The 26797-nt window shown below is 40.8% G+C and overlaps 1 protein-coding gene across 3 annotated transcripts in view; it reads left to right on the plus strand.

Annotated features, from left to right (window-relative positions):
* Positions 1-15149: 15149 nt before the first annotated feature.
* Positions 15150-26797, plus strand: part of CEP83 (centrosomal protein 83) — a 105280-nt gene continuing 93632 nt past the window's right edge. For all 3 annotated transcript variants that reach the window (XM_066368630.1, XM_066368629.1, XM_066368632.1), the window contains exon 1: positions 15150-15622. The gene's annotated coding sequence lies outside the window, so the exon portion shown is untranslated. The remainder of the gene's footprint in view (positions 15623-26797) is intronic.

Below are 26797 nucleotides of genomic sequence, written 5' to 3' on the forward strand. Positions count from 1 at the left end.
AAAAAAAAAAGATTGTAAGAAATACACATAATTCAAAAGGTTTGACAAAATACAGTAAATGGTTTTGCTCCATATGCAGGAGCATTGTCAGTTTAACCAGTTTAGGAAATCCAATAATAGAACAATGCATACAGACAATGAGCTATAACACGCTTAGCAGCCTTTCCTGTTCTGACAGAGGTTACTATAAATCCAGAATATGTATCCACTGTAACGTAGACATAGGACTGTTTGCCAAATGAAGGTATATGAGTAACATCCATTTGCCAAAGTTGTCCTGGTAGGGGTCCTTGAGGGTTAACTCCAAATGAAGGGGCAGATTGTAGTATAGGACCCCTTGGACAGGATTTCCCAATCTGCTGTGCTGCTTCCCGAGAAAGTTGAAACTGTTTACACAGGGCTGCAGGGTTCTGGTGTTGAATAGTATGAAACTGAATTGCTCGATCTGTCATGGTTGCTCCAAATAATTTTCTTTTGGGTAGCTTGATCAACAAGGGCATTCCTAGGCCCTGGCCGGTTGGCTCAGTGGTAGAGCATTGGCCTGGCGTGCAGGAGTCCTGGGTTCGATTCCCATCCAGGGAACACAGGAGAAGCGCCCATCTGCTTCTCCATCCCTCCCCCTCTCCTTCCTCTCTGTCTCTCTCTTCCCCTCCCACAGCCAAGGCTCCATTGGAGCAAAGTTGGCCCGGGCACTGAGGATGGCTCTGTGGCCTCTGCCTCAGGCGCTAGAATGACTCTGGTTGCAACAGAGCAACACCCCAGATGGGAAGAGCATCCCTCCCGTAGGCGTGCCAGGTGGATCCCAGTCGGGCACATGAGGGAGTCTGTCTGACTGCCTCCCCGTTTCCAACTTCAGAAAAATACAAAAAAAATAAAATAAATAAATAAAAAGGGCATTCCCTTGTGCTAAAGCTCCAGGGGGCATGGAGTGAGCTCGAGTATGTCCTATAAAACATGGAGCTCTATGTTGACATACAAGTCTTTGAAGAAGGAGGAACTGCTGAAATAGTTCATCAGCATTTGTCCCTAAGATAGCAGTCTTTATAGTGGAAACACCATAAGTAAATATTTGCTGTCTGTATATAGATTAAAGGAGGAATATGGCAAATGCTGAAAAGCCATGATAATGGCATATAATTCTAGACTTTGAGCTGATTTTAAGTTGACAGTTTCAGTATAAAGTTGTCCATTGATTTGCAAGAGCGATTGCCATTTAGTGGAAGTTTCCCAGAGCCATTGTTGTTGATCCTTTGAAAAAAGGAACAACAATAATTTTGAGGCTCAAAACCTGTAAGCTGTAATGGTTACCTATGCCCCTTGAAAATCCAGGAGGCAACAAGATAAAAATATGGAAGTGTATTCCATGGGCTATTAGATGGTTCAATGTGCCCAAGCTGTAGCTGCTCTTGTACCAATTGAGCAGTTGCCCACTTGGAAGTCTCTTGATACTTAATTGGAATTGTCGAAGGACATGTGTAACAATCCTAGCCTGAGAAGTATATCATTACCAAAAATGACATTAGGCCCTGGCTGGTTAGCTTAGTTGGTTACAGCATCGTCCTGAAACACCAAGGTTGTAGATTCGATGCCCCATCAGGGCACATATGGGAAGCAACTAGTGAATGCACAACTAAGTGGAAAAATAAATGAATGTTTCTCTCTCTCTTTCTTTGTCTCTCTAAAAGTAATAAGTAGATTTTTAAAAATGACATTAGTTCACCTCCTAAAGTCAAGGTACAAGTTAAAAATAACGTAATAAAATTCCTCCCACGCTGGCCTATTCAGAAGCAACTGCTGACCAAATAGATAAACTAGTAAAACACTTGTTAACAATAATATAAAGATTTTCAAATAAACAAACCAAAAAAATATGGCTGTGCCTATAACTCAGGCAAAGAGTTATGCAGACTATTGACTAAAAAAATGTTCAGCTGTGATGATAAAATGGTGAATGTGACAATGATGTGATGATAAAATGAATGAAGTTGACAATGAAGTGGGACCCTCAAAGAGTCTGAACAAGAAACCACAGGAGTAGTTCCGTGATAAGATTACTGATACTGTAGGGCAGTGGTCCCCAACCTTTTTTGGGCCACGGACTGGTTTAATGTCAGAAAATATTTTCACGGACCAGCCTTTAGGGTGGGACGAATAAATGTATCACGTGACCGAGACAAGCGTCAAGAGTGAGTCTTAGACAGATGTAACAGAGGGAATCTGGTCATTTTTTAAAAATAAAACATCATTCAGACTTAAATATAAATAAAGTGGAAATAATGTAAGTTATTTATTCTTTCTCTGCGGACCAGTACCAAATGGCCCATGGACCGGTACCGGTCCGCGGCCCGGGGGTTGGGGACCACTGCTGTAGGCCACAGAATGCCATCTCTGATGCTGTCTGTCTTGAGGACCATAAGCAAAACTCAAAAGATGACATGAAGTTTTCCAAAGTTCCAAAACAGCTTTTGAAGTCAAAAGAAGAAACAAACCTATTGCAACTCAGAAATGTGAATTCTCAGGCAACATGGGAAGTTAATTCATCTTATTTTCCATGCTGGATCTCAACTCTCAAGCCTTGTTTCCCAAACTTTTTCTGTATCCAGTTTTAACCTGATTAAGAAAATATAGCAAAATAGTCACCTTGGCATGTCTTAGAAGATGTTCTTGTTTAGATCATCTTGTTCTTGTGCTTTATAGACGAAGGTTTCTGAGTGATGTGCCATTTCTGTTTTCTGAGCGAGACAGAGAAAGATTGAGAGAGAGAGACAACACCTGCCCTTGTAGTTAGCTGATAGTCTTATAGCACTGACCCTGAGAATTCACCACTGCATTTGTGCTACAGCCTTATGCTTCTAAAACTGCTTCCCCCGCAATGGCTAAGCACAGGAGGGTCCGAGAGCCAGGCCATGCCCCTTAAATAGTCAGCCTTTGCTCTGATGGGCCCTACTGGCCTGGCCAAGACTGTCTCAGACTGTACGGCAGCCTGAGACTCTTCCTACCTCACCTTGCTTCCTCCTCTCTCCTTTTTTGGGGAGCAGAGCTGCACCAGTCTGAAGGCATGCCTGGCCTATTGCTTCTCTCTGTTTTATTCTTTTTTTATTTTTATTTTTATTTATTTATTTATTTTTTACAGAGACAGACAGTGAGTCAGAGAGAGGGATAGACAGAGACAGACAGGAACGGAGAGAGATGAGAAGCACCAATCATTAGTTTTTCATTGCGCATTGCAACACCTTAGTTGTTCATTGATTGCTTTCTCATACGTGCCTTGACCAAGGGTCTTCAGCAGACTGAGTAACTCCTTGCTGGAGCCAGCGACCTTGGGTTCAAGCTGGTGGGCTTTTGCTCAAACCAGATGAGCCCGCGCTCAAGCTGGCAACCTCGGGGTCTCGAACCTGGGTCCTCTGCATCCCAGTCTGACGCTCTATCCACTGCGCCACCACCTGGTCAGGCATCTTTTTTATTCTTAACATCCATTTCCCTCAATAAATTCTTGGACATCTCATTCTGTTTTGGTGTCTGCTTTTGCAGGGGGCTGAACTGACCAAAGTCCTACACATTGAAGGATTTTGAGCATCCCTGGTCTAATTACAAATGCTGCCAGCACTCTCCCGCCCTCCCCCAATCTGGAGGCCACCAATAACACCTCCACAGATTGCCAAAGGACGTCTATTGAGAACCACTTAGGGCATAATCATCAAGATCACAAGATTTTTAGAGGTAGAATAACTCTTACAAATTAAAAAAAATTTAACAGAAAAGTTTAATGATTTCCTCTTATTTCTATTTTCCCCCTTCTATACTACCTTCACCTTCTTCTCATTCCCTAATGTAATTCTTGCACCTTACTGAAATTGATAATCTTCAAGTGTAGGTTATAAGTACCAAAGAGGTTATATAAGCCTCAGAATTTATGAAAAATTTAGGAAGAGATCACCTTCTGAAACTGTAGCCAGGGAAAAAATCAGTTATGATAGATGACATTAGCTACCTGGATAAGTAAGTAACATACCTTTAGTATTGGCTGTAAATATATTGCTTTTGTGATTAGAGTGCTTTCTGTGGGTGGAGCGCAGAGCGCATTCCTAGCAGCTGTGGCTGATGCAATGCTATGAGAATACTCCAGCTCCCAGAACCCTCCTGGGCATACCCAGGAAGGGAGCTCGCCTGCTATAAGGAAGTGACTCAGCACTAACCACGCAGCTACTTGATCTTTTCAGCCATTGGCTTTGAGGAACGTGCTGTAACACCCTATAGCAGGGGTCCCCAAACTACGGCCCGCGGGCCGCATGCGGCCCCCTGAGGCCATTTATCCGGCCCCCGCCGCACTTCCGGAAGGGGCACCTCTTTCATTGGTGGTCAGTGAGAGGAGCATAGTTCCCATTGAAATACTGGTCAGTTTGTTGATTAAAATTTACTTGTTCTTTATTTTAAATATTGTATTTGTTCCCGTTTTGTTTTTTTACTTTAAAATAAGATATGTGTAGTGTGCATAGGGATTTGTTCATAGTTTTTTTTTTATAGTCCGGCCCTCCAACGGTCTGAGGGACAGTGAACTGGCCCCCTGTGTAAAAAGTTGGGGGACCCCTGCCCTATAGGCTGAACCTGTGTATATAAGCTAGCTTACTTCCTGAATAAAGTGGATCTGTGTCACTGAACCTAGTCCCCGGAGTTGGGTCTTTGCGTCTCCATCGTCCTCACCCCTAGCAGTGTTTCCATCAGTTCACAAGGATATAGTCTCACGAGGATATTCTTGGAATGCGGAGGTATTGAGAGTAGGCTGCATTGTCTAAAAATGATTCAAGAATTTTAGTTTACCAGTAAGTTTGTAGCAGAGATCATTTTTCACTATTATTCAATAAATATTCATATATATATATATATATATATATATACACTGCTCACAAAATTAGGGGATATTTTATAGCTTCATACTCATTTTTGAAATATCTCCTAATTTTTGTGAGCAGTAGATATAGACTGCCTACAATGTCCCAAGCATTACATGAAGTATAGGGCATACAATGGTAAACCGAACATGTTTCCCTCAAAAAGCTTATTATCTGGAGCAAGTATTCACAATGAGCAAAAAACCTCATTACAATGGTTTGTGGCCCTCTAAAGAGCCACAGTATATAAACATACAGGATATCATTTCAGATCTCACAGTAGGCCCTGGCCAGTTTGCCCAGTGGATAGAGTGTTGGCCCGGCGTGCAGACATCCCGGATTTGATCCCTGGTCAAGGCACACACGAGAAGCGACTATCTGCTTCCCCCCACACACCCTTCTCTCCCTCTTCCTCTCCCGCAGCCAGTGGCTCGATTGGTTTGAGCATTGGCCTCAGGTGCTGAGGATAGTTCAGTTGAGTCGAGCATTGGACACAGATGGAGTTATTGGGAGGATCCCAGTTGGGGCACATGCAGGAATCTGTTTCTATCTTTTCTCCTCTCACTTAAGAAAAAGATCTCACAGGAGGCAGGGGGAGCAATCATGGAAAAAAAGTATCTAATGACTTCTTACAGGTGAATCAGAAAAGGAGTAAGCTTGAGAAAGCTGATGGAGAAGAAGAAAAATAAAACAATGAAGAGGATGGAAGAAAGCAACCAGGAGGGAAAAGAAAAGTAGAATGATGAGAGAGAAGGAAAGAAGAAAAGACAGAGGAGAAGGAATGTGAAATATTAAGAAGATCAAATAGTTTTGTCTACCTCTAAGTCATACCATATATAACATTTTCCCTTGACTTTCTAAAATACAAACTTATTACTCTTACATTATTTCTGGCTCTTATGAAAAAATATTAAATGTGAAAAGCAATATTGGAATGCCTGCCTTTTATTAAAATAATTCCCATATCTTTTTTTTTTTTTTGTATTTTTCTTAAGTTGGAAATGGGGAGGCAGTCAGACAGACTCCCGCATGCGCCTGACCGGGATCCACCCGGCATGCCCACCAGGGGGTGATGCTCTGCCCATCTGGAGCATCGCTCTGCCGCAATCAGAGCCATTCTAGTGCCTGAGGCAGAGGCCATGGAGCCATCCTCAGCGTCCGGGCCAACTTGGCTCCAATGGAGCCTTGGCTGCAGGAGGGGAAGAAAGAGCAGAGAGGAAGGAGAGGGGGAGGGGTGGAGAAGCAGATGGGCGCTTCTCCTGTGTTCCCTGGCTGGGAATTGAACCCAGGACTCCCGCACACCAGGCCGATGCTCTACCACCGAGATAGCTGGCCAGGGCTAATTCCCATATCTTACAGCAGTGATTTGCAACATTTTTCATCTCGTGGCACATAAACTACTAAAATTCTGTGGCACACCAAAAAATATTTCTTTTTGCCAACCTATTATGGTTCAAAATGGGGTATTCACACTGACGGGCTATTGTTGTGTTGGCTGTTGTCATTTTTTTTTTTTTTTGTATTTTTTTCCGAAGCTGGAAATGGGGAGAGACAGTCAGACAGACTGCAGCATGCGCCGGACCGGGATCCACCCGGCACGCCCACCAGGGGCGATGCTCTGCCCACCAGGGGGCGATGCTCTGCCCCTCCAGGGCATCGCTCTGTTGCGACCAGAGCCACTCTAGCGCCTGGGGCAGAGGCCAAGGAGCCATCCCCAGCGCCCGGGCCATCTTTGCTCCAATGGAGCCTCGTTGCAGGAGGGGAAGAGAGAGACAGAGAGGAAGGAGAGGGGGAGGGGTGGAGAAGCAGGTGGGCGCTTCTCCTGTGTGCCCTGGCCGGGAATCGAACCCGGGACCCCTGTACGCCAGGCTGACGCTCTACCACTGAGCCAACCGGCCAGGGCCTCATTTTTTTTATTTGACAACCTAAGGGAAAAGAGTTCAGTGCCCCTGATTAAATAATTAGGTATTGCATGTTTTAAAAATTCTTGCGGCAACCGGGTGAAAATTGCTGTTCTACAGCATTCTTTTCTTGCTTAAATACTCCAAATGTCCTCACTTTTTCTAATTTAAAATTTAAACTTATAAAGAAATTTCCTATTAGGTTCTTAAGAACCTCATTATTCCACTAATTTGTAATGTGAATTTTGTTAGCTCCACAATATCAAAGTCTTCAGTTTTATTCCTTTTATGTATTTGATGTAGTAGATGTAACACCAGTGGCTGAGGCCAGGCCGGTTCACATTGAATTCAGGCAGACGGTAGAGGAACTGCGAAGCCAGAAGCGTCAGGACATTCCTGTTTATGTTTATTGGAGGCTCACAGAGATGGGCGAGTGAATAAACAAACAAACAAAAAAACCCACCAAAAACGCTTTTTGCTGTGGAGGGCAAGGAATCAGGAAAACCACCCCTCATGGTGGCAGCTGAAGGAATCAGGGAACTGCACCGCACGGTGGCGGGAGAGTGATCTGTGAGAATAGCCCCTGAGGGAAAGCACCCATAGCTTTTCATAGAGAAACACATGTGTCTTTCTGCCACATGCTCATGCAGTAATAGTGCAAAGTACATGCAGCTGGGAAACCAGCAAGCAAGCCTAACACAGCTGTTTCCTCTCAGTTGAAAAATCTTTTTGTTATGTGGTAGCTTATTAAGTTTTTCTACCATTTGAATTTACCTCAGGACCATACACTGCTTTGAGTATGGGTGTACCTGGCAACTTTCTGATTACGAGTTCAATTTCTCAGGTATCTGAATATAAGAAAGTGACCTTGCTAGCAGTCATTGGCATTTCAGTTACTAGAAGGGTGTCATCTTTAAAAAAAATTTTTTTTGAGACAGAGAGAGAAAGGAAGAGAGATGAGAAGCCTTAACTTGTAGTTGCTTCACTCTAGTTGTTCACTGATTGTTTCTCCTATGTGCCTTTGGGGGGGGCTCCAGCTGAGCCAGTGACCCCTTGCTCAAGCCAGTGACCTTAGGCTCAAGCCAGCAACCATGGGCTTTAATCTAGTGACCTTTGGGCTAAAGCTAGAGAACAGAGGGTCATGTTTATAATCCCATACTGAAGCTGGTGAGCCCATGCTCAAGCAGGTGACCTCAGGGTTTCAAACCTGGGTCTTCAATGTCCCAGGTCAACGTTCTATCCACTGCCCACCACCTGGTCAGGCTTATTTATAGGAGTTTCTATGATTACAATCATGTTGTGAGTAGTTTTACTTCTTTCCAATTTATTTATTGATATAATACACCACAAAATACACTCTTTCCTAGTGTATATAATTCAGTGGTTTTTAGTATATTCAAAAAGCTGTGCAATCATTGTCACCGTCTAACTTTAGAATATTTCATAACTCCAAATATAAACCCTGTACTCACTAGCTGTCACTCTCCATTGTCCTCATCTTCAGCCTCTGACAGCTACTAATCTTTCTTTCCCTAGGATTTTCCTATTCTGGACATTTCATGTAAATAAAACATACAATAGTGGCTAATGTATTCAGGGTTCATCCAGGTGGTAACATGAATCAGTATTTCATTTCTTTTTATGGCTGAATAATATTCATTGCATAGATATACCACATTTGTTTATTCATTTATTGATAGGCATTTATGTTGTTTCCACCTTTGGTAATAGCCATAATAATGAATAATGTTGCTATGGATACTTGTATAAAATTTTTGTGTGAACATGTTTTCAATTCACTTGGTTATATATTTAGGAGTGAAATCCCTGGGTCATTTGATAACTGTTTAACCTCTTCAGGAACTGCCAAACTATTCCCAGCATACCATTTTCCATTCTTGCCCTTGGGATATAAGGGTTCCAATTTCTCCACCTAACACTGATTATTGTCCATCTCTTTATTGATTTACATTTCCATAACGTTGAATAATGTTGATCATCTTCTCATGCATTTATTGGCCATTTAGATATCTTCTTTGTAGAAATCTCTATTCATCCTTTGTACAATTTAAAACTAGGTTGTCATTTTATTGTTGAATTTTAAGAGATTTTATATATCTTGAATACAAGTCTCTTATATAATTTTATAATTTTCAAATATTATCTCCCATTCTATAGGTTATCTTTTCACTTTCTTGATAGTGTCCTTTGAAGAATGTTTTTAATTTTGATAAAGTTCAAATTGTTCTTTTCTTTGTTTTTGCTTTGGGGTCACATCTAAGAAATCATTTCCTAATCCAATATCATAGATTTATTGGCTATGTTTTTTCCTAAGAGTCTTATAGCTTTAGTTCTAACACTTGAATCATTAATCTTAATTTTTGTATTTCGTTGAGGTAAGGGTCCAATTATATTCTTATCCATATGGATATTTTTCCACACTGTTTAGTGAAAATATTATTCTTTCCTCCACTTAATTATCTTGGCACACTTGTCAAGAATTAATTGACCGAAAATGGAAAGGTTTACTTCTGGCCTCTAAATTCCATTCCACTGATCTATACATCTGTTTTTGGAAATACAGCACTGGATCAAGTACTATAGTTTTGTTGTTTTAAAATCAGGAAATCATCCAAGTCTTTCCAATCTTTATGGTTTTTGTTTTATTGCATTAATTAAGGCCTTCAATATAAACTTGAATAGAAATGGTGAGAGCAAATATTGTCCTATGTTGTTCCTGATCTTAGGGGGAAGATTTAATATTTCACTATTACTTTTTAAAAAGATGATTGTTATATTGAGAAAGCTCCCTTCCATTTCTATTTTTTTTTTTTAACATTAATCAGTTTTGTCAAAATCTTTATGTATCTATTGAGACTATAATTTTGTTCTTCCCGGCCCTGGTCAGTTGGCTCAGTGGTAGAGCGTCAGCCTGGCGTCTGGAAGTCCCGGGTTCGATTCCCAGCCAGGGAACACAGGAGAAGCGCCCATCTGCTTCTCCACCCCTCCCCCTCCCCCTCTCCTTCCTCTCTGTCTCTTTCTTCCCCTCCAGCAGCTGAGGCTCCGTTGGAGCAAAGGATGGCCCAGGCACTGGGGATGGCTCCGTGGCCTCTGCCCCAGGCGCTAGAGTGGCTCTGGTCGTGGCAGAGCGACGCCCCGGGTGGGCAGAGCATCGCCCCCTGGTGGGCGTGCCGGGTGGATCCCGGTCGGGCGCACGCGGGAGTCTGTCTGCCTCCCCGTTTCCAGCTTAAGAAAAATACAAAAAAAAAATTGTTCTTCCCTTTCATTCTGTTAATGTGGTGAATTACACTAACTTTTCAATGTTAAACCGCAAGTTTGTTAAGAATTCTTAAATCCATAAACATGAGGGATATTTAGGTAAAAGATTATGTTGGTCTCGTGTTTGGAAGTGTTCCTTCCTGCTCTATTTTCTGAACTAGTGTAGGATTGGTATTTTATCTTCTTTAAATATCTGATAAAATTTACTGGTAAAGCCATCTGAGTTTTGTGTTTCCTTTATGGGGAGGTTTTTTAAATTACAAATTTAATTTCTTTTTTCTTTTTTTTTTTTTTCACAGAGACAGAGAATCAGAGAGGGATAGATAGGGACAGACAGGAATGAAGAGAGATGAGAAGCATCAATCATCAGTTTTTCGTTCCAACACCTTAGTTGTTCATTGATTGCTTTCTCATATGTGCCTTGACCACGGGCCTTCAGCAGACCGAGTAACCCCTTGCTGGAGCCAGCGACCTTGGGTCCAAGTTGGTGAGCTTTTTGCCCACGCTCAAGCTGGCTGCCTCAGGGTCTTGAACCTGGGTCCTCCTCATCCCAGTTCAATGCTCTATCCACTGTGCCACTGCCCGGTCAGGCACAAATTTAATTTCTTTAATAAATATTGGGCCATTTAGATTTTTTTCTTTCTTGTTTTTATTTTTTTGTATTTTTCAGGAATTTGTTCATTTCACCTAAGTTGTTAAAATTATTGGCATCAAGTTATTGAAACTATTCCTTTAACATCTGTATAATTCTATTAGCATTTTGGCTACATTATAATGAAAAATTTTGCATCCAAAAATAGATGACAAATAATGAATGAGGGAAGAGGAAATACATAATATATGGCAGAAAAAAGATCTGTATGTGTCTACATATATACAGTAGGAGCAAACAGTCTAGTGACAGAAAAAGGTAATTACATTCAGTGTGACAATTACCATGAGAAGCACACAAAGAACACATAGGAAGGATACTCAGTCCAGTTTGGGGAATCTGAATCATGATATCCAAGTAATGAATTAGATCATTCAACTCTAGGTGAAAGTTAATATAATCAAACTTACAACACTTAAAAAGCAGAGATTTAGGGGGAGGCAAAGAGGATGAAATAGGAATAGAAAGAGACTTTGCCTGGTGCATGGGCACAATGTGAGGGGTTGAGGGTGTTGAGTGGGACACTTGAAACCATGTTAACACAATACATTAAAAATTTTAAAAAATCAATATTGGAAAAATAAAAATAATAAAAAGCTTAGATTCATATCTCAGATGTAATTATTTCACATTAGTTATCTAGCTGTGAGGAATGTAGTCAATTGCCCCCCCCCCCTTTACTGGCATATCTAATTAGAAAAAAACCACACACAATTTTATTTTTGTAAAAATGACATATTCATTATTAAAAATGATATTCATTATTCAAACAAGATAGAAAAGTTCCAAAGGTAAAAACTCACTTGCATTTTGGCCAACATCCTTCCAGATCTTTTTATACACATATATATACATAGTCATGTTGGTATTACACTGTTTATACTGAGCTGTATTCTGCTTTTTTTCTTGGAAAAATACCCAACATACATGCAATGGACACATTTTCATGTATAAAGAGATTTACATCGTTGTTTTACTGGTTCAAGGGTATCCTAATGTACCATGCACCATACTTTAATTTAATGTCTTAGTAATGGCACTTACATTGTTTCCAGAAGCACCTATCATAAAAAAGAAAGTGAAGAATATCCTTGTAAATATGTTTTGTTTTTTTCTCTTTTCCTTAGAGCATAGGACTGAAATGAGACTGTTGGGGCAAAGGTTAATGTTTATGTTAAATTTTGGTAAATAAGGTTGTACCAGTTTCAACTTCACACCAATACTGCACAATAGTAATTGTATTGCTCTCTCCCTATTTACACTGATAGACAAAAAGGATCTGTCTGGAAGATGACCATCTTTTCCTTTGTTAATTAGATTTGGCTTTACTTGTTTTAGGAATGTCCTATTGATAATCTTTGCCAATTATTTATTGTGGTGTAAAGTTGTAAAATGGATATTTTTATGAGCTCTTTGTATATTTGAAATATTTTTCCTTGTTTTTTGTATGATACACATTTATTTTCCACTGGATCATTATTTGTATGTAGAAAATTACAATTTTGTTTTTCTTTTTCTTTGAGAGAAGCAGGGAGAGAGAGACAGGAACATCAATCATTGTTCCTGTATGTGCCCTGACCGGGGAATATAACTGGCAATCTCCACACTCCAGGATAATGCTCCAACCAACCAAGATCTGGCCAGGGTTTTACTTACTGACTTTTAAAGAAACAGAGAGAGGAAGAATGTTATAGTAAACATAAAATCAAATGACTATAAAATGTAAAAAGGAAACTAAGAGTGAGTTAGGTATAACCAGTTACGCCCTTTTGAGATAACTCCATGTTTCAACTGAGTGCCAATACCATATGTGAATTAATGTGATTAACTATATTTTACGTAAAAGCCCACTATGTAAGGCCTGATTACCAACGTGTGACAGGTTTACTCCCTTTTCTGATAACTCCATCTGTTAATCTTATCAAGCCCATGTATGACTTGTTTGAAGTGTGATAATGTAACCCTATGATGTGATGAGTGGCCAAATCAGATAAAAGTAGCTGGAGTGAAGAGCAAGGAAGTCTCCTGAGACTTCACTGCAGACTCCACATTGCCCACTGAGAGCCCTTGGCAACTGCCATGAAGCACTCCGCCTCTCTAAGCAAGTTTGTTTGGGGCCCCATCGAAGCAAGGACCTAGACTTAGCTGGCCACTCATCACATCATATGGTTACATTATCATGCTTCAAACATGTCACATATGGGCTTTATGAGGTTAACAGATGGAGTTATCAGAAAAGGGAGTAGGTCCCAGCCAGTTGGCTCAGTGGTAGAGTGTTGGCCTGGTGTGTTGAAGTCCTGGGTTCGATTCTTGGTCAGGGCACACAGAAGCGACCATCTGCTTTCTACTCCTCCCCCACCTTTCTTTTCTCTCTCTCTCTCCTTCCCTCCTGCAGCCATGGCTTGAACGGTTTGAGAAATTTGGCCCCAGGTGCCAAGGATGGCTCCATGGCCTTACCTCAGGCACTGAAATAGCTCGGTTGCCGAACAACAGATCTGTGGCCCCAGATGAGCAGACTATCACCCTGTAGGGGGCTTGCTGAGTAGATCCCACTCATCTGGGTCAAGGTGCATGCAGGAGTCTGTCTCTCTGCCTCCCCACCTCTCACTTAATTTAAAAAAAAAGAAAGAAAGAAAAGGGAGTAAACCCATTACATCTTAGTAATCAGGCCTTACATAGTGGGCTTTTACATAAAATATAGTTAATCACATTAATTCACACATGGTATTGGCATGCAGTTGAAACATGGAGTTATCTCAAAAGGGCAAAACTGGTTACACCTAACACATTTTTAGTTTCTTTTTAACATTTTATATTAATTTGACTTTGTTTACTATAACAAAGGGAGAGAGAGGGGAGGGGGAAGAGAAGCATCCATTTGTTCCACTCTGTCTGCATTCATTGGTTGCTTCCCATTTGTGCCCTGACCAGAATCAAACCCATAACATTGTTGTTTTGGGACAGTGCTCTTACCCTACTGAGCTAACTGGCCAGTGCTGAAAATTACAATCTTTATGTGGTTAATTCTTACCAATTTTTTTTCTTGTATGGTTTGTTTTGTTTCATACTTAGAAAAGGCCTCTCTGTTCAAGATTATAAAGATATTCACCTCAATTTTTAAAAATATTTTTATGGTTTCCTTCTTTAAATTCTTGATCCATCTGGTACTTATTTGAGAAAGCAGATGGAAAGCCTGTCCCCAATAGTTAGTCATTATCCAATTATTTTTTTCCCACTGACCAATGATTTGTAATGTATAGTTTACTGGTTACCTCTGAGACTTCTGGAGTCAGGCTGCCTGGCTTCCACAATTATTAGTAATGACTCAGGGTAACGCTGAACAATCGCGATAATAATTAGAGGGTTACATAAGATAAGCTGCAAAAGGTCTCCAGTACTTGACAAGTGCTCAGTAAATGTGTGTGCTCTTATTTTTAAATACTCATGCATACAGAGCAGTTTACTTCTGTATTCTACATTCTATTCACTGATACATCTCTCTTATCTATGTGATCCATCCATTACCCAATTCCCCGTCCCATCTCTTTGCTCGTTTCAACAAAAACTGTGCTATCGTAGTTGCCCCCTTTTCCTAGCCTTTATACAAGTCTATCTCAGCTGCCTTTCTAATCACAACTGGAGCCCAGAAATGTTAACCTTGGGGGCAAGAAGCTCTTTTCCACAACGTAGTGAGAAGCAAAATCCAAACCACGGTACAGAACAAACACCGGAGATGGGAAGGTGTCCATTTCTCTACCACCTATTCTGAAGGGCTGAAACCGTACTTTATTTCAGCTGTTGGCATGTAACTGACATTCTCAAAATTTAGCCCCTTTTCTTCCAAGTGTAGTTACAACCGGAGACAAACAGTTCCCAGGACTAGCCGAGAGGCCCCAGGCGGGGGGGACTGCGTGATGCGCGGAGAGCAGACGATGCGGGGCGGGGCCGGGTCCTGACCCGGCGAGTTCCTCGGTTCACGACGGCCAGCTGAGCAGGCTCACGTCGCGGCCCATTAAATCTGCACGGTCGGACACGAAAAAGGACGGGGGGAGCGGCCGGACCCCCTCGGAGCCCTCAGAGAAGACAGCGTGGGAAGAGCTGGCAAAGGGAAGAAGAAACGCGGAAAGGGGGAATAAACCAGGGAAAGCAGGCGAGGGAGATCGGCTTCTTGCTCAACCACGCTCCTTACTCTGGCTCCGTAAAGCACGTGGCCAGTCGCGTATGTTCCGTTCTTTCGGGCGCACGGTATCTCTGTCCCATAGCTGCGCTCTCACAGTGTTGCCACTGCCTCCGCGGTGCTCTGCGGTGGTCCGCCGCTCCCGCCAGGGCACACTGGCTCCTCCCCTGCCCACTGGCTCCGCCCCCTAACGGCCCAGGCCACGACGTCGGTGACGTCATCGAGGGCGGGACTTCCTGCTGCGCGCGCCCTTGAATCTCAGGACCCAGGCCATCAGTGGAGCGTGAGGGGCCGGAGGCGGCCGGCTGAGGTTCGCTACTCGTTGGAACATTGTGCAGGGCTGGCCCCGCGCCCCTGAGAAGGCCACTCTTTCGAGGCGGAGCAGGGCTTCTTCTGCCGCCGTCGCCCTCTTCGCCCTGGTAGCTCTCCTGGGATCCTCAGATTTCCCCGGGGTCGGGCGCCTGAGAGGTGCGCTTGGCCGTCCTTCTGCTCTGCCTCCTGAGCCCGCGCCGCGAGCGGCCTCCGAGACCTCGCCCGACGTGGCGGGCTGAGCAGGCACCCCGCGTGTGGGACCCCAACCCGTCGCCCTAATGCCCCGGCAAGAAGAGTTAAGTGGGTGCCGGTGGTTGGAGCTGTGGAAGTGTCCCCCGGTGGCCATCGTGGCCGGAACACCGGTCACTGTTAAGTTTGATGTCTGCACGTTGCAAGGCCGTGTGTGAGTCTGGTACGTACCCTCTTTTTATGGGGACGCTGCCTTGTTCATATTTTGGATTATTCTTTCATGTTCAGAACTTGTCTTTGAATTATTATTATTTTTTCTTGTAATTGGAGCTGATGTTAGAAAAGGAGGCTGTGATTAGGTTCGTAGCCAATGCAATCCCCTGAAACTTTATGGAGCTCTTTGGTGCCTTCCACCGTGATGCTTTTGTAGTCAATTTGGTAACTGGACAAACGTGCGGTACTTCCAGTTTAATTTGTGATGAAAGTGCTATACTGTGCTATGCAACCATTTTCCTTGACCCTGAACACAATTTTAACAGTGATGTTGATTGCCATTACAGAGATAATGTCTATGTAAGTGAATCCTGGGTGTAAGTGGACGCTGATAAATCCTTAGTGTCTAGTTTTTGACCATAATAAATGGACACTTAGCTCTTAAAAATGCCCGCTAAGTATTTCAAAAGTCTTTGGTCACATTAGTTGTAATGATGAAGGTATTTCAGTAAAATCTCAAAGAAGTCTTGCATAACAATAAACTTGTTCATAATTTCTTACATAGGATATAGTTCATAATGTATTCAGACCATAAGCACAAAATACTTGAGTAGATCTAGTTGTTAAAGCATTGCTTCTGTTACCAAGCAACGTGTCCATAAACAAGTCTACTGTCCAACCAGAATATAATTAAATATATCAATCGTACAATTACCTGGATTCAGGATTCTCTAAATTCATGGGTTTAGCCTGTAGATGGTTACAGGTAATAGTCACCTTTTATATTGAGGTTTGATTTCAAACTCATTTTGTTTAGAATTATTAGAGTGCTTTAAATTTTGGTGTCACACCGGACTCTCGGACTCTCCGTAGAGTTGCAAATGGATCTGAGTTACCCTTTGGTTATTTAGGACAGAATATGTCAGGTATTCCACTTCCTTTCAGAATTTTCTTCCATAACCAGATGAAGTGCACAGCCTATATTTGGGAATTTTCTCAAATAATGGAGTAATAGCAATTTAGAGTTACACAGAGCATTGGGAAATTGAAACACTGATTGTCCACAGTTGATAATAAGCCTTGGTTTAGCCAATAACCTCACTCTTTCTTCACTCATTGAACCCTGAATGATATAATATCATAATAATTTGCTTGACAAATAGATTTTAGAGCATTTATCATGCTATTTTTAATGCAGTAACCTTTCAAGTATCTAAGAAAGTATGTGAGAACATTTGAGAAATTGAGAGAATAAATGACTTCTTTGAAATCAAGCTATTAGTAATGCTAATTGGAACTTGAAATTTAATCGTATTTCTGTCCTGTTCTTTCTGTATTGCACAAATCTGTAGACTTCATTTTACTACCCTATCCCTTTTTCTATACATTGATACTGAAGTAATGAAATACTTAAGTTGGTCAAGAAAGCTGAGAAGAAAAAAATCATGAATGACTCATGTTGTGTGATAAAATCCTTAGTAATCAGATGTCAGCATTTTGTCATGGGAAGAAGTTCTAATTCAGGAAGCTTAGAAGACTGAAATTGTAACAGAAAAAATAGTGAACTAACAGAAAGATTAGTGAATCTTTGTGTTTTCTAGATATTATCTCTGCCTAAAGTAAATGAGTTTTATTTTAACTTTGTCAATATAATGAATTAGGTTCAATAAGTAATTTTCTCAAATTGTCTATGTATAATTCTAGGCAATGTGTCTATGTATCTTTGTAAAAAGAATTTCCAGAAATACTCTTTCCTACTGACTGAAGTTCACATTTCTTAATATGAACTCTTTGAAATCTCTTTGCACTCTGCCTTTTCAAGTTCATATTTTTTTATAGAAAAGCTATGCTCTGACCACACTGGTTTCTTCACTATCCTCTACACCAGGGGTCAGGAACCTTTTTGGCTGAGAGAGCCATGAATGCCACATATTTTAAAATGTAATTCCGTGAGAGCCATACAACGACCCGTGTATGTACGCAACCATGAACGGTAGGAAATGAATGGATTGTAATACATGAGAACGTTTTATATTTTTAACTTTATTATTTTTTTTATTAAAGATTTTCTGCGAGCCAGATGCAGCCATCAAAAGAGCCACATCTGGCTCGCGAGCCATAGGTTCCCGACCCCTGGTCTACACCCAACATGTGCTTACTCCCTTCCTTACCAGTCTTCATGTCATTCTACAGGTCTGATCTTGTTTGATAGGACAGGGTCTCCTGGTCTAGTCCATTCTTACAAATGCTGTTCTTGCTAAATGTTAAAATGTAGCACTGTATTTTGCAGATCAGCTGTAAAAGGGATGAGACTGTTAGGCACCTCAGTTAGCCAGCTGAAATCAATGTGTAATTGACCAAATGGTGTAAGAGGCTATGGATAGCTAAGCCTCCTTTTGGGGGAGGCAGAACATTGGATATGAATCCTCTATCTCCTTTACTTGCTGCAAGTATGGTAAATAAAGCTAACTTGTGGGGTTTTTTTTGTTTTTGTTTTTTTTTGTTTTTTTTTTTTTTTAAGTGAGAGAGAGAGATAGATGTGAGGGACAGATAGACAGGAAGACAGAGAGATGAGAAGCATCAGTTTTTTATGTCACTTTAGTTGTTCATTTATTGCTTTCTCGTATGTGCCTCGATGGGGCTGGGGTGGGGTGGGGGCTATAGCTGAGCCAGAGGCCCCTTACTCAATCCAGCAACCATGGAGTCCCGTGCTCAAGCTGATGAGACCACGCTCAAGCTGGCAACCTTAGGGTTTCAAACCTGGGTCCTCAGCGTCCCAGGCAGATGCTCTATTCACTGCTCCACCACCTGGTGAGGCCTATCTTGTGTTTTTGACTAGGGCACCCTAAATGGTGAGTCCCTTGAATTCTGTAACAACCTGATTTCTTCTTTACTTTCCTAAATTTTAAATTGTATCTTTTCTATAAAGTTCAATTCTGCCATGAACTCTGTAGGGGAAGAAAAATTCTCTACACTCTTGGGGTCTCTGGCTGGGCCGAAGATTTAAATTGATGTAAGACAGATTAACAGAAAAAGCATCCAAGTTAAAAAAAAAAAAAAAAAAAAAAAGGTACAAGTATATGGGAGCCTTCACCGGAGAATAAAGACTTGAAGAAGTGACCAGAGCAAACAGCTTTTATACCTTTTAGACACACAATAAATTTGTGAAAATGACAAGATGGGTTTGGGCTAGGAGCAGTAAATTGTGGAGAATGACTAGGAAGATAAGCGTTTAACAAGGCTGTACGGATTTCTGGGTTTTTATTCCTTATCTCTGGTAATGAGAATGTCTTCCTCCTTACAGGGAGGGCACCTTTCACATGGGTGCTTAACTCCTGCTTTTGGAAAGAAAAAGGAGGGTCAGAATGCCTCTCTTGAACCTGCTGTTTCTCCTGTGCATTTAGCTCAAAATAATCAGTATACTGAAGTGGCATATTTTGTGGTGACATGTTCTGAACTCCTTCACTTCCAAAATCCTATATTTGTTGGTTATAACTCACTTATACTTTATGTTGATGTATTTTTAAAAATTATTTCTATGTATGTCTTACCTTCCTAACTAGATTGTAAGCTCCTTAAGGGCAGGGCACAGTTTCTTCCAAACAGAAGTTGCAGAATAAAATTATTTTTTCCTGTGACAGAGACAGAGAGAGGGACAGATAGGGACAGAGAGACAGGAAGAGAGAGAGATGAGAAGCATCAATTCTTTGTTGTGGCACCGTAGTTATTCATTGATTGCTTTCTCGTATGTGCCTTTACTGGAGGGCTCTAGCTGAGCCAGCGACTTTGGGCTTAAGCCAGCGACCATGGGGTCATATCTGTGATGCCATGCTCAAGCTGGTGAGCCTGCATTCAAGTTGGATGAACCCGCTTAAGCCAGCAACCTCAGGGTCTCAAATATGGGTCCTCTAAATCCCAAGCTGATGCTCTAGCCATTGCGCCGCCTGGTCAGGCATGAATAAATGTTTCTTAAAGATAAGAAATGTGCGTTTCTACTCCTCCTCCCATAGCATGGTGAAAGTAAAAGAAAATCTTTGAGAAGGGCAGCTGTAAACTGTAAGACAGAACATTAAAGAGGAGATTCATTAGAATCAGAAGGAAAGGTACTGTTCCTAGACAATGTGAATATTTGAGAATTTCCCAGCATGATATCACTGGTAAGGACTGCCTCAGGAGTCAAAGTTAGGTCAATTTCCTGGGTCCTCCTGAGTAGAATCTTCCTTTAAAAATACTTCCTTCCCAACTCCTACCTCTCTCCTCTCCCTTTCCCCCATTTTACCTTTCCATTTTACTTTTTACCTGGTCAGGACTTAATTTGTGAAATTATATCAGTACTTTCATTTGGCTCTCATAAATTAGTAATTCTCTTAAGTTTTATATTTTTCCATATGGACGCCTCTCTGGGTCATGGTGGAGTCTGCTCTACCACAGACGGAGTCTAGCTCTACTTTTTTAGTTCAACTGAGATACAATCCAGGAAGAAAAGAAAGTTACGAAGTGCTTAGTTACTTGCTTTCTGTGTATTGTAACTTCAAATTGAGGTAGGCAGTTAGACATGAGCAGAGCAAGGACCATCGGCCAGGTACCTTGACCCCAAGGTAGCTTTTCCTCCCTAGCATATTGCTGGTTATAAGATTTAGACCCCCGACCTTTCATATTGCTGGTCATACAGTTCAGACCTCCCCTGGCGTTTCTTCCCCGGGCATGTTGCTAGTCATGCAGGTTAGATTTCCTTAGAGGGGGATCAAACAAGGGCACCAGAGGATAGCTCTTAAGCATTGAGCCCCCAGGACAGTGAGGTTCTGATGCACATCAGATACATCCAGGCCTCAGTTGTGTTTCAGCTCCAGGCCCAGAAAAGCAGCAAAATCAGACAGGTGATTCCAAAGCTGACCACAAGACTGGCTGCATTGACTAATGACCCCGCCTGGTGCCTACCAATCAGTAGAGACCATGACACTGAAAGGACACACCTAGAAATCTGATGAATAATTTATTGAGATCCTCCCCTAAAATCTCTACCCTTAAAACCTCTTATACCTGACCTGTGGTGGCTCAGCGGATAAAGCATTGACCTTGAATGCCAAGGTTGATGGTTCAAAACCCCACGCTTGCCTGTTGAAGGCACGTATGAGAAGCAACTACTATGAGTTGATGCTTTCTGTCCCCCCTCCCCCCGTCATTTCTCTCTATTCTCTCTCTAAAATAAATAAAAATCTAAAGAGTAAAAAGTTATTAAAAACACAAACCCTTTAGGACAGAGGACCCAGTGCACTTCTCCCAACCCCTGTGCTGTTCTCTCCCTCTTGCTCCCAGGCCCATTTTCCTTGCCTCTTTTTCCCAAGCTCCAGGGGCCCTTCTTTTGCCTCTGTAACTTGTTTCCTGAGCCCATTTCTTCTACCTCTGTGACTTTCTAATAAACTTTCTCTTACAGATTATAAGTCTTGACTCTGAATTCTTTTTTTGTATTTTTTTTTTTTTTTGATTTTTCCGAAGTTAGAAACGGGAAGGCAGTCAGACTCCCGCATGTGCCCTACCGGGATCCACCTGGCATGCCCACCAGGGGGCAATGTCTGCTCATCTGGGGTGTTGCTCTGTTGCGACCAGAGCCATTTTAGCACTTGAGGCAGAGGCCATGGAGCCCTCTTCAGCGCTGGGCCAGCTTTGCTCCCATGGAGCCTTGGCTGCAAGAGGGAAAGAGAGAAATAGAGAGGAAGGAGAGGGGGAAGGGTGGAGAAGTAGATGGGCGCTTCTCTTGGTGTCCTGGCTGGGAATCGAACCCAGGATTTCCACATGCTTGGGCAATGCTCTACTGCTGAGCCAACCAGCTGGGGCCTTGACTCTGAATTCTTTTTTAGCCAGAACTCAAGTATGGTGGTTGCTGGCTGTTGTCTAGTAACACTTTCAGAATAACATAGCAACTGCTGAAAACAGTAGCACTGGACTATGGGGATTTTCCTGATAAAGTTGCAGTGCCTATCTCTAGTGTTTGCATTCAATCTATCTTCCTCAAATAAATCACATTTTGGTTTAAGGCATGCATTTGGGGTGTGTTAAAGGACTTAAAATATAATTGATTTTTTTTGGAGTGTGACATAACTTGCACATTGCTTTTCACATACAGATGCATGATAAATACTATATATGTTAAAATTATAGTGTGTGCAAAGGATATGTGAAAAGACTGGTTCAATGAAAGATTAGTCTGTTATGACAGAATAGCTCTAAAGTAATAATAATTAACATTGATCTCCAAAACTGATGTAGCCAGATAGAGCTAGGGTAGATGAAGTTGAAATGGTTCTTTAAAGAACATTTTTCTATTCCAGAGGTTCATGGAAAGTTTATATCCATAAGCATTAATTGATAGGCATCATGATTTTGTGGGAAGAAAATTGTGATTCAGGAGACCAAGGCTTGACTAAATCACTTAATCTTTCTTGGCCTATTTTCTCATTTGAAAAAAATAAAATTCCTGAAGGTTTCAGAATTGTATGCTTCCAATTTAAAACAAATCTTATTTTTCTTGGTTATTGACTTAACACTTGAGTGCCTATTATATGTCTTGCACTATGCCAGGTACTGGGACTCGGACTGGTGTCAGTATTGAGAGACTAAGCCCTTAACGTGTAGGGTCTACACTAAACCTGGGTAGTTAGTGTCAATTAAATTTTGGGACAGTCAGTTGGTATATGGAGTGTAGTTTTGTGAGTAAAAACAGTTCAGAACTATAACATCTTAAGAAACTGCCAAAATGTTTTCGAAAGTAACTGTACAATTACATTCCTACCAAAAAAGTACAAGGGTTCCAGTTTCTCCATGTCCTCACCGACACTTGGTATCATCTGTGTTTTTGATCTTAGCCATTTTAGTAGTACCTTACTGTGATTTTAATTTGAATTTCCCTAAACACAAGTGACAAGCTTTTCATGTGCCTATTAGCCATTTATACACCTTTTTTTGGTGGAATGTTTACTCAAGTCTATCTTTGACCATTTTTAGCTTTTTTTTTTTTTTTTTTTTTTTTGGTCTCACTATTGAATGAAAAAAATTTTAAATATATTACAAAGATTTTTCTCCCAGTCTGTGACTTGTTTTCTCATTTTTACTGGTGTCTTTGAAGTGCTAGATATTTGTCATTTTTTTCTTTCATGGCTTATGCTTTTAATGTTATGCTTAAGAACTTTTTTTTTCCTTTAAATTTTTTAGTGAGAGGAGGGGAGGCAGAGAGACAGACGCCCCCATGTGCCCCAACTGGGATCCACCAGGAAAGCCCACTAGGGGGCAATGTTCTGCCCAGCTGGGGCTGTTATTCTGTTGAAACCAGAGCCATTTTTTAGTGCCTGAGGTGGAGGCCGTGGAGCCATGCTCAGCACCTGAGGCCAACTCACTTGAGCCAATTAATCCATGGCTGCAGGAGGGGAAGAGAGAGAGAGAGAGAGAGAGAGAGAGAGAGAGAGAGAGAAAGAAAGAAAGAAAAGAAGGAGGGGTGGAGAAGCAGATGGTCACTTCTCTTATGTGCTCTGGCTGGGAATCAAAACCAGAACATCCACACGCTAGGCTGACGCTCTACCACTGAGCCAAATGGCCAGGGCTGTTTAAGAACTTTTTTGCCTGATCCAAAGTCACAAAGATTTTCTTTTGCATTATTTTTAGCTCCTTCATTTAGATATAGGATCCATATTGAATTAACTTTTTTTTTTTAAGTCATAGGAGGGGTGACAGACAGACTCCCACACATTTGGTGTGGAGTCCATGAGCCCAGACCAAGAACCACCCAGCAACTCCATCTGGGGCTGATTGTTGAGTACTGAGCCATTTTTAGCACCCAAGGTTGATGTGCTCCAACGGAGCTATGCTCAGTGCCTGGGGCCATGCTTGAACCACTTGAGCCACTGGCTGCAGGAGGGGAAGAAGGAGAGAAAGGGGCAGAAGAAGCAGATGGTTGCTTCTCCTTTGTGCCCTGACTGGGAATCGACCCCAGGATGTCCATATGCTGGGCCCTCCGCATGCCTGGTTGACACTTGGTCCACTGAGCCACCACCCAGGGCTCTACAAATTTAAGAGTTTGTCAACTTTTTAAAGTTTATCTTTTCAAAGAAGTATCTTCAAATTCCTTGGTTTTCTCCCCTATTTTTCTATTCTTTGTTTCATTGATTTTTACCCTAGTATTTTCTTTTTTTTTTCTGCTTGCTTTGGGCTTTGTATGCTCTTTTTCCCTTTATTTTCCTATGGTGGAAGCTAAGATTATTGATTTGAGACCTTTCTTCTTTTCTGATACGTGTTTAAAGCTATCAATTTCCTTCTAAGCACAGTTTTAACTGCATTTTATAAATTTTGATATGCTTTTCTGTTTTTATTCAAAATATATTAAAATTTTTTTCCATGTGACTTCTTTGATCCATGGGTTATTTTTGAAACGTGTTATATTTGTCAATATTTGGGAGTGTTCCCATATTTCTTTCTGTTGTGGAGCTCTAATTCCATTGTGATCAGATAACATACTTTTAAGGATTTCAGTGTTTTTTAATTTATTGAGGTTTTGTTTTATGGCCCAGCATATGGTTTATCATAGAGAATGTTCCATCTATGTGTGCTTGAAAATAATGTGTATTCTACAGCTTTGGGATAATAGTGTTCTGTTCATTATTCAAGTATTATACATTGATAGTTTCGGTCAAGTTCTCTGTGTTCTTGCAGATTTTCTGCCTTATTCTGTCAGTCTTTGCATTCTACAACTATTTTTGTTGAATTGTCTGTTTCCATTATTTATTATTTCTATGTTTTGCTTGATGTATTTTGGGAGTCTGTTGTTAGATTCATATACACTTAAAATTGTTATGTCTTCATTAGTACTATTTCTTATCTTAAATACTATCAATATTTTGTCTTGATACTCAGGGTAGTTTACTGTAGTATTTTTGTATGGTTATTGTTTTGGAGGTATATTCTTTTTATCCTTTTAGTTTTAACATTTTTATGCCTTTAAATCAAAGACATATCTCTTGTAGATAGCATACAGTTGGGTCTTGTTTTTTTAATGCAGTCTTAAATTCTCTGTCTTTTGAATGGAGATAATTAGTCCATTTACATTTAATGTAGTTAATGACGTTAGATTTACATCTGTTATTTTATTTGTTTTCTATTTGTCTCATGGCTTATTTTTCTATTTCCTTCCTTTACTGACTTCCTGTGTTTAATATTTTTAGTGCAACATTTTAATCTGTTGATCCCTTTTACAATATTATGTCATTTTCACTGTGGTTGATCTAGGGATTATAATATACATTTTAGCTTATTACAGTCTCCTTCAGAATAAAACTAAATTTGGTAAATTTTAGAAATTTTGCTAATATATCTCTTTTCTCTTCCTTTCTTGTACTATTATTGTCTTACATATTACAGCTATGTGTATTATAAACCCAAGAACACAGTACTTACTTGTTTTATACAAATCATAGTTCTTTGCATAGTACTTGTTGAGTTATATTTCCTGATTTTCCTCAAGCATCAAATTATAAGGCACGTGAGGTTGGGGAATTCCAAACTGCAATTTCTTGCTTTCCCTATCCTTTTTTTGTTGTTGTTTTGTTTAGTGAGAGAGACAGAAAGAGGGACAGACAGGCAGGAAGGGAGAGAGATGAGAAGCATTAATTCTTTGTTGTGGTACCTTAGTAGTTCATTGATTGTTTTCTCATATTGTGCCTTGGCCAGGAGGCTTTCAGCTGAGCCAGTGACCCCTTGCTCAAGCTGGCAACCTTGGGTTCAAGTCAGTGACTGACCTTGAGCTTCAAGCCAGTGACCATGGAATCAGGTCTATGATCTCATGCTCAAGCTAGTGACCCCACGCTCAAGCTGGTAAACCTGCATTCAAGCTGATGAGCTCGGGGTTTCGAACCTGTGTCCTATGTGTCCCAGGCCAACACTATCCACTGTGCCACTGCCAGGTCAAGCTCCCTATCATCTTGATAAGTGGAAGAAACTGCTCACCATTCATTCAGCAAGTGTTTATTGACTACCGGGCATGTTCCAGCTATTGTGTAGGGCAGTTTACCTAGCTTAATCTATGATCTCCTGGAAGTCTTAATATAGTGAATGAAGGAGACTGGCGTACAATTAATTAGCTGAGTATAATAATGTGAAATGAATATATTGATGTGGATAATTATGTAGCTTGATGAAAAAGCACACAGAAACACTTAACTCAGAATGGACTGGGGAAAAAGAAATGGAAGCATCTAGGAAAGACTTTCAGAAGGAAGTAATAACTGAGTTGAATATAAAAATGAGTGAAGGGTGAGATTAGATTATAGTAGGTAGAGGGGTTAGCACGAGGTAAAAAGTATGGTGTGTTCAGTGAAGTACTGCAAGTAGCTTAGTGTTTTTAGGGCATAAGTACATATCAAGTAGTTGTGCAAGGTGAGAATGGAAAGGTAGAGAGGGTCCAGTTGGGAAGGGTTTTGTAACCTCTATTAACCTTGGGTTGGTCAGTTCCTCAAAGCTGTGAGTGGGAGGTACATTTTGTGTTTGACTTGAATTTTATTCCAAAAGCTACAATAAAAGATATATATATATAAAATATCCAAATATACAGCTAGTGCTTGATTTACGACCACTATTGGTTCCAACAGACCGGTCGTAACATGATTTGGTCGTAAGTTGAGTAGGCTATATGTACAGTACTGTGAAATGATGTTATAAAAATCTTTAAGTCATATTTTATCATAATTTTCTTTCATTGTTATATATATCATAGTTTTATTTGTTCATTTTATGCCATTTGTATAATCTCTACACCATTTTGTTTCTTATTTTTACATTCGTCAGGTTTAAGTAAAACACTGCATTACCAGTACAACTGGTTTAATATTTGCAAAGACAATTTGCGCTGCCATACGCGGAGCAGTCGTGGCTAGTGATTGTGGTTGTAAAGTCGAATGGTCGTAAGTTGCATAGATTGTAAGTCAATCAGTATTTGTATATATATCCAAATATATGTATATCCAAATGTACTATAAGCCATCTTTTAAAACATTAGAGACCACCTTCAAGATATTAGCTGATAAGGAAATAAAGATCTGGTATGTATCTTTAAAATCAAATTGTATGAATTAAAATTTTTATTAAAATACATGAATAGCCTGACGAGGTGATTGCACAAGCAGATAGAGTATTGACCCAGATT

This window comes from Saccopteryx leptura, chromosome 2 (genome assembly GCF_036850995.1).
Source record: "Saccopteryx leptura isolate mSacLep1 chromosome 2, mSacLep1_pri_phased_curated, whole genome shotgun sequence".
NCBI lineage: Eukaryota > Metazoa > Chordata > Mammalia > Chiroptera > Emballonuridae > Saccopteryx > Saccopteryx leptura.